A 7,500-nucleotide genomic window follows, 5' to 3' on the forward strand; every position below is an offset into this window, starting at 1 on the left:
CCCATCCCTAAAGCCTATCGTCCATTTTTGCAACCACTTGATTCATCATTCTGCGAGTAGGTTGCAACTACATCAAAAGCACTTGCTGCCGAAACCCGGGATCGAACCAGGGACCTTTAGATCTTCAGTCTAACGCTCTCCCAACTGAGCTATTTCGGCAGGTCTACAGGGAATGTTTTCACATTTCACAGAAAACATACATCCTCTTTTCTCTGTTTGGAAAGCATCAGAACATGGCTATTAATTACGCGACAGCTGGAAACGGTATCTTACGCTCTCCAATATGAGCTGTTAGTGAGTGCAGTAACAAGCTAATTCGTACATTTTGGAAGAATCAGAAGTTAGCCTTTACAATGTGAGCTATTTCGGCTGTGACAGCTTTCCGCTATTTCACATTTGTGAGGGCAGTAACAAGCCAATTCGTACATTTTGGAAGAATCAGAAGTTAGCCTTTACAATTTTCACACAAGCTTCACTTTTTCAAGGCCCATCCCTAAAGCCTATCGTCCATTTTTGCAACCACTTGATTCATCATTCTGCCAGTAGGTTGCAACTACATCAAAAGCACTTGCTGCCGAAACCCGGGATCGAACCAGGGACCTTTAGATCTTCAGTCTAACGCTCTCCCAACTGAGCTATTTCGGCAGGTCTACAGGGAATGTTTTCACATTTCACAGAAAACATACATCCTCTTTTCTCTGTTTGGAAAGCATCAGAACATGGCTATTAATTACGCGACAGCTGGAAACGGTATCTTACGCTCTCCAATATGAGCTGTTTTGGCTGTTTCACATTTGTGAGTGCAGTAACAAGCTAATTCGTACATTTTGGAAGAATCAGAAGTTAGCCTTTACAATCTGAGCTATTTCGGCTGTGACAGCTTTCCGCTATTTCACATTTGTGAGGGCAGTAACAAGCCAATTCGTACATTTTGGAAGAATCAGAAGTTAGCCTTTACAATTTTCACACAAGCTTCACTTTTTCAAGGCCCATCCCCAAAGCCTATCGTCCATTTTTGCAACCACTTGATTCATCATTCTGCCAGTAGGTTGCAACTACATCAAAAGCACTTGCTGCCGAAACCCGGGATCGAACCAGGGACCTTTAGATCTTCAGTCTAACGCTCTCCCGACTGAGCTATTTCGGCAGGTCTACAGGGAATGTTTTCACATTTCACAGAAAACATACATCCTCTTTTCTCTGTTTGGAAAGCATCAGAACATGGCTATTAATTACGCGACAGCTGGAAACGGTATCTTACGCTCTCCAATATGAGCTGTTTTGGCTGTTTCACATTTGTGAGTGCAGTAACAAGCTAATTCGTACATTTTGGAAGAATCAGAAGTTAGCCTTTACAATGTGAGCTATTTCGGCTGTGACAGCTTTCCGCTATTTCACATTTGTGAGGGCAGTAACAAGCCAATTCGTACATTTTGGAAGAATCAGAAGTTAGCCTTTACAATTTTCACACAAGCTTCACTTTTTCAAGGCCCATCCCCAAAGCCTATCGTCCATTTTTGCAACCACTTGATTCATCATTCTGCCAGTAGGTTGCAACTACATCAAAAGCACTTGCTGCCGAAACCCGGGATCGAACCAGGGACCTTTAGATCTTCAGTCTAACGCTCTCCCAACTGAGCTATTTCGGCAGGTCTACAGGGAATGTTTTCACATTTCACAGAAAACATACATCCTCTTTTCTCTGTTTGGAAAGCATCAGAACATGGCTATTAATTACGCGACAGCTGGAAACGGTATCTTACGCTCTCCAATATGAGCTGTTTTGGCTGTTTCACATTTGTGAGTGCAGTAACAAGCTAATTCGTACATTTTGGAAGAATCAGAAGTTAGCCTTTACAATGTGAGCTATTTCGGCTGTGACAGCTTTCCGCTATTTCACATTTGTGAGGGCAGTAACAAGCCAATTCGTACATTTTGGAAGAATCAGAAGTTAGCCTTTACAATTTTCACACAAGCTTCACTTTTTCAAGGCCCATCCCCAAAGCCTATCGTCCATTTTTGCAACCACTTGATTCATCATTCTGCCAGTAGGTTGCAACTACATCAAAAGCACTTGCTGCCGAAACCCGGGATCGAACCAGGGACCTTTAGATCTTCAGTCTAACGCTCTCCCAACTGAGCTATTTCGGCAGGTCTACAGGGAATGTTTTCACATTTCACAGAAAACATACATCCTCTTTTCTCTGTTTGGAAAGCATCAGAACATGGCTATTAATTACGCGACAGCTGGAAACGGTATCTTACGCTCTCCAATATGAGCTGTTTTGGCTGTTTCACATTTGTGAGTGCAGTAACAAGCTAATTCGTACATTTTGGAAGAATCAGAAGTTAGCCTTTACAATGTGAGCTATTTCGGCTGTGACAGCTTTCCGCTATTTCACATTTGTGAGGGCAGTAACAAGCCAATTCGTACATTTTGGAAGAATCAGAAGTTAGCCTTTACAATTTTCACACAAGCTTCACTTTTTCAAGGCCCATCCCCAAAGCCTATCGTCCATTTTTGCAACCACTTGATTCATCATTCTGCCAGTAGGTTGCAACTACATCAAAAGCACTTGCTGCCGAAACCCGGGATCGAACCAGGGACCTTTAGATCTTCAGTCTAACGCTCTCCCAACTGAGCTATTTCGGCAGGTCTACAGGGAATGTTTTCACATTTCACAGAAAACATACATCCTCTTTTCTCTGTTTGGAAAGCATCAGAACATGGCTATTAATTACGCGACAGCTGGAAACGGTATCTTACGCTCTCCAATATGAGCTGTTTTGGCTGTTTCACATTTGTGAGTGCAGTAACAAGCTAATTCGTACATTTTGGAAGAATCAGAAGTTAGCCTTTACAATCTGAGCTATTTCGGCTGTGACAGCTTTCCGCTATTTCACATTTGTGAGGGCAGTAACAAGCCAATTCGTACATTTTGGAAGAATCAGAAGTTAGCCTTTACAATTTTCACACAAGCTTCACTTTTTCAAGGCCCATCCCCAAAGCCTATCGTCCATTTTTGCAACCACTTGATTCATCATTCTGCCAGTAGGTTGCAACTACATCAAAAGCGCTTGCTGCCGAAACCCGGGATCGAACCAGGGACCTTTAGATCTTCAGTCTAACGCTCTCCCAACTGAGCTATTTCGGCAGGTCTACAGGGAATGTTTTCACATTTCACAGAAAACATACATCCTCTTTTCTCTGTTTGGAAAGCATCAGAACATGGCTATTAATTACGCGACAGCTGGAAACGGTATCTTACGCTCTCCAATATGAGCTGTTTTGGCTGTTTCACATTTGTGAGTGCAGTAACAAGCTAATTCGTACATTTTGGAAGAATCAGAAGTTAGCCTTTACAATCTGAGCTATTTCGGCTGTGACAGCTTTCCGCTATTTCACATTTGTGAGGGCAGTAACCAGCCAATTCGTACATTTTGGAAGAATCAGAAGTTAGCCTTTACAATTTTCACACAAGCTTCACTTTTTCAAGGCCCATCCCCAAAGCCTATCGTCCATTTTTGCAACCACTTGATTCATCATTCTGCCAGTAGGTTGCAACTACATCAAAAGCACTTGCTGCCGAAACCCGGGATCGAACCAGGGACCTTTAGATCTTCAGTCTAACGCTCTCCCAACTGAGCTATTTCGGCAGGTCTACAGGGAATGTTTTCACATTTCACAGAAAACATACATCCTCTTTTCTCTGTTTGGAAAGCATCAGAACATGGCTATTAATTACGCGACAGCTGGAAACGGTATCTTACGCTCTCCAATATGAGCTGTTTTGGCTGTTTCACATTTGTGAGTGCAGTAACAAGCTAATTCGTACATTTTGGAAGAATCAGAAGTTAGCCTTTACAATCTGAGCTATTTCGGCTGTGACAGCTTTCCGCTATTTCACATTTGTGAGGGCAGTAACAAGCCAATTCGTACATTTTGGAAGAATCAGAAGTTAGCCTTTACAATTTTCACACAAGCTTCACTTTTTCAAGGCCCATCCCCAAAGCCTATCGTCCATTTTTGCAACCACTTGATTCATCATTCTGCCAGTAGGTTGCAACTACATCAAAAGCACTTGCTGCCGAAACCCGGGATCGAACCAGGGACCTTTAGATCTTCAGTCTAACGCTCTCCCAACTGAGCTATTTCGGCAGGTCTACAGGGAATGTTTTCACATTTCACAGAAAACATACATCCTCTTTTCTCTGTTTGGAAAGCATCAGAACATGGCTATTAATTACGCGACAGCTGGAAACGGTATCTTACGCTCTCCAATATGAGCTGTTTTGGCTGTTTCACATTTGTGAGTGCAGTAACAAGCTAATTCGTACATTTTGGAAGAATCAGAAGTTAGCCTTTACAATGTGAGCTATTTCGGCTGTGACAGCTTTCCGCTATTTCACATTTGTGAGGGCAGTAACAAGCCAATTCGTACATTTTGGAAGAATCAGAAGTTAGCCTTTACAATTTTCACACAAGCTTCACTTTTTCAAGGCCCATCCCCAAAGCCTATCGTCCATTTTTGCAACCACTTGATTCATCATTCTGCCAGTAGGTCGCAACTACATCAAAAGCACTTGCTGCCGAAACCCGGGATCGAACCAGGGACCTTTAGATCTTCAGTCTAACGCTCTCCCAACTGAGCTATTTCGGCAGGTCTACAGGGAATGTTTTCACATTTCACAGAAAACATACATCCTCTTTTCTCTGTTTGGAAAGCATCAGAACATGGCTATTAATTACGCGACAGCTGGAAACGGTATCTTACGCTCTCCAATATGAGCTGTTTTGGCTGTTTCACATTTGTGAGTGCAGTAACAAGCTAATTCGTACATTTTGGAAGAATCAGAAGTTAGCCTTTACAATGTGAGCTATTTCGGCTGTGACAGCTTTCCGCTATTTCACATTTGTGAGGGCAGTAACAAGCCAATTCGTACATTTTGGAAGAATCAGAAGTTAGCCTTTACAATTTTCACACAAGCTTCACTTTTTCAAGGCCCATCCCCAAAGCCTATCGTCCATTTTTGCAACCACTTGATTCATCATTCTGCCAGTAGGTTGCAACTACATCAAAAGCACTTGCTGCCGAAACCCGGGATCGAACCAGGGACCTTTAGATCTTCAGTCTAACGCTCTCCCAACTGAGCTATTTCGGCAGGTCTACAGGGAATGTTTTCACATTTCACAGAAAACATACATCCTCTTTTCTCTGTTTGGAAAGCATCAGAACATGGCTATTAATTACGCGACAGCTGGAAACGGTATCTTACGCTCTCCAATATGAGCAGTTTTGGCTGTTTCACATTTGTGAGGGCAGTAACAAGCTAATTCGTACATTTTGGAAGAATCAGAAGTTAGCCTTTACAATGTGAGCTATTTCGGCTGTGACAGCTTTCCGCTATTTCACATTTGTGAGGGCAGTAACAAGCCAATTCGTACATTTTGGAAGAATCAGAAGTTAGCCTTTACAATTTTCACACAAGCTTCACTTTTTCAAGGCCCATCCCCAAAGCCTATCGTCCATTTTTGCAACCACTTGATTCATCATTCTGCCAGTAGGTCGCAACTACATCAAAAGCACTTGCTGCCGAAACCCGGGATCGAACCAGGGACCTTTAGATCTTCAGTCTAACGCTCTCCCAACTGAGCTATTTCGGCAGGTCTACAGGGAATGTTTTCACATTTCACCGAAAACATACATCCTCTTTTCTCTGTTTGGAAAGCATCAGAACATGGCTATTAATTACGCGACAGCTGGAAACGGTATCTTACGCTCTCCAATATGAGCTGTTTTGGCTGTTTCACATTTGTGAGTGCAGTAACAAGCTAATTCGTACATTTTGGAAGAATCAGAAGTTAGCCTTTACAATGTGAGCTATTTCGGCTGTGACAGCTTTCCGCTATTTCACATTTGTGAGGGCAGTAACAAGCCAATTCGTACATTTTGGAAGAATCAGAAGTTAGCCTTTACAATTTTCACACAAGCTTCACTTTTTCAAGGCCCATCCCCAAAGCCTATCGTCCATTTTTGCAACCACTTGATTCATCATTCTGCGAGTAGGTCGCAACTACATCAAAAGCACTTGCTGCCGAAACCCGGGATCGAACCAGGGACCTTTAGATCTTCAGTCTAACGCTCTCCCAACTGAGCTATTTCGGCAGGTCTACAGGGAATGTTTTCACATTTCACAGAAAACATACATCCTCTTTTCTCTGTTTGGAAAGCATCAGAACATGGCTATTAATTACGCGACAGCTGGAAACGGTATCTTACGCTCTCCAATATGAGCTGTTTTGGCTGTTTCACATTTGTGAGTGCAGTAACAAGCTAATTCGTACATTTTGGAAGAATCAGAAGTTAGCCTTTACAATGTGAGCTATTTCGGCTGTGACAGCTTTCCGCTATTTCACATTTGTGAGGGCAGTAACAAGCCAATTCGTACATTTTGGAAGAATCAGAAGTTAGCCTTTACAATTTTCACACAAGCTTCACTTTTTCAAGGCCCATCCCCAAAGCCTATCGTCCATTTTTGCAACCACTTGATTCATCATTCTGCCAGTAGGTTGCAACTACATCAAAAGCACTTGCTGCCGAAACCCGGGATCGAACCAGGGACCTTTAGATCTTCAGTCTAACGCTCTCCCAACTGAGCTATTTCGGCAGGTCTACAGGGAATGTTTTCACATTTCACCGAAAACATACATCCTCTTTTCTCTGTTTGGAAAGCATCAGAACATGGCTATTAATTACGCGACAGCTGGAAACGGTATCTTACGCTCTCCAATATGAGCAGTTTTGGCTGTTTCACATTTGTGAGTGCAGTAACAAGCTAATTCGTACATTTTGGAAGAATCAGAAGTTAGCCTTTACAATCTGAGCTATTTCGGCTGTGACAGCTTTCCGCTATTTCACATTTGTGAGGGCAGTAACAAGCCAATTCGTACATTTTGGAAGAATCAGAAGTTAGCCTTTACAATTTTCACACAAGCTTCACTTTTTCAAGGCCCATCCCCAAAGCCTATCGTCCATTTTTGCAACCACTTGATTCATCATTCTGCCAGTAGGTTGCAACTACATCAAAAGCACTTGCTGCCGAAACCCGGGATCGAACCAGGGACCTTTAGATCTTCAGTCTAACGCTCTCCCGACTGAGCTATTTCGGCAGGTCTACAGGGAATGTTTTCACATTTCACAGAAAACATACATCCTCTTTTCTCTGTTTGGAAAGCATCAGAACATGGCTATTAATTACGCGACAGCTGGAAACGGTATCTTACGCTCTCCAATATGAGCTGTTTCGGCTGTTTCACATTTGTGAGTGCAGTAACAAGCTAATTCGTACATTTTGGAAGAATCAGAAGTTAGCCTTTACAATGTGAGCTATTTCGGCTGTGACAGCTTTCCGCTATTTCACATTTGTGAGGGCAGTAACAAGCCAATTCGTACATTTTGGAAGAATCAGAAGTTAGCCTTTACAATTTTCACACAAGCT

General features: G+C 42.6%; 15 non-coding genes across 15 annotated transcripts; all 15 read right to left on the minus strand.

The window, feature by feature from the left end:
- Positions 1-86: 86 nt before the first annotated feature.
- trnaf-gaa lies at positions 87-159 on the minus strand. The gene has a single exon. It is a non-coding gene; the product is annotated as a tRNA-Phe (tRNA).
- Positions 160-572: 413 nt separating this feature from the next.
- Positions 573-645, minus strand: trnaf-gaa. Its single transcript has one exon. It is a non-coding gene; the product is annotated as a tRNA-Phe (tRNA).
- A 429-nt stretch (positions 646-1,074) lies between these two features.
- trnaf-gaa lies at positions 1,075-1,147 on the minus strand. The gene has a single exon. It is a non-coding gene; the product is annotated as a tRNA-Phe (tRNA).
- Positions 1,148-1,576: 429 nt separating this feature from the next.
- On the minus strand, positions 1,577-1,649 carry trnaf-gaa. The gene has a single exon. It is a non-coding gene; the product is annotated as a tRNA-Phe (tRNA).
- A 429-nt stretch (positions 1,650-2,078) lies between these two features.
- On the minus strand, positions 2,079-2,151 carry trnaf-gaa. The gene has a single exon. It is a non-coding gene; the product is annotated as a tRNA-Phe (tRNA).
- Positions 2,152-2,580: 429 nt separating this feature from the next.
- Positions 2,581-2,653, minus strand: trnaf-gaa. The gene has a single exon. It is a non-coding gene; the product is annotated as a tRNA-Phe (tRNA).
- A 429-nt stretch (positions 2,654-3,082) lies between these two features.
- On the minus strand, positions 3,083-3,155 carry trnaf-gaa. The gene has a single exon. It is a non-coding gene; the product is annotated as a tRNA-Phe (tRNA).
- A 429-nt stretch (positions 3,156-3,584) lies between these two features.
- On the minus strand, positions 3,585-3,657 carry trnaf-gaa. Its single transcript has one exon. It is a non-coding gene; the product is annotated as a tRNA-Phe (tRNA).
- Positions 3,658-4,086: 429 nt separating this feature from the next.
- On the minus strand, positions 4,087-4,159 carry trnaf-gaa. Its single transcript has one exon. It is a non-coding gene; the product is annotated as a tRNA-Phe (tRNA).
- Positions 4,160-4,588: 429 nt separating this feature from the next.
- On the minus strand, positions 4,589-4,661 carry trnaf-gaa. Its single transcript has one exon. It is a non-coding gene; the product is annotated as a tRNA-Phe (tRNA).
- A 429-nt stretch (positions 4,662-5,090) lies between these two features.
- Positions 5,091-5,163, minus strand: trnaf-gaa. Its single transcript has one exon. It is a non-coding gene; the product is annotated as a tRNA-Phe (tRNA).
- Positions 5,164-5,592: 429 nt separating this feature from the next.
- On the minus strand, positions 5,593-5,665 carry trnaf-gaa. The gene has a single exon. It is a non-coding gene; the product is annotated as a tRNA-Phe (tRNA).
- A 429-nt stretch (positions 5,666-6,094) lies between these two features.
- On the minus strand, positions 6,095-6,167 carry trnaf-gaa. Its single transcript has one exon. It is a non-coding gene; the product is annotated as a tRNA-Phe (tRNA).
- Positions 6,168-6,596: 429 nt separating this feature from the next.
- trnaf-gaa lies at positions 6,597-6,669 on the minus strand. Its single transcript has one exon. It is a non-coding gene; the product is annotated as a tRNA-Phe (tRNA).
- Positions 6,670-7,098: 429 nt separating this feature from the next.
- On the minus strand, positions 7,099-7,171 carry trnaf-gaa. Its single transcript has one exon. It is a non-coding gene; the product is annotated as a tRNA-Phe (tRNA).
- Between the last annotated feature and the right edge of the window lie 329 nt (positions 7,172-7,500).

The sequence above is a fragment of the Esox lucius genome, chromosome 2 (assembly GCF_011004845.1).
Source record: "Esox lucius isolate fEsoLuc1 chromosome 2, fEsoLuc1.pri, whole genome shotgun sequence".
NCBI classification, from domain to species: domain Eukaryota; kingdom Metazoa; phylum Chordata; class Actinopteri; order Esociformes; family Esocidae; genus Esox; species Esox lucius.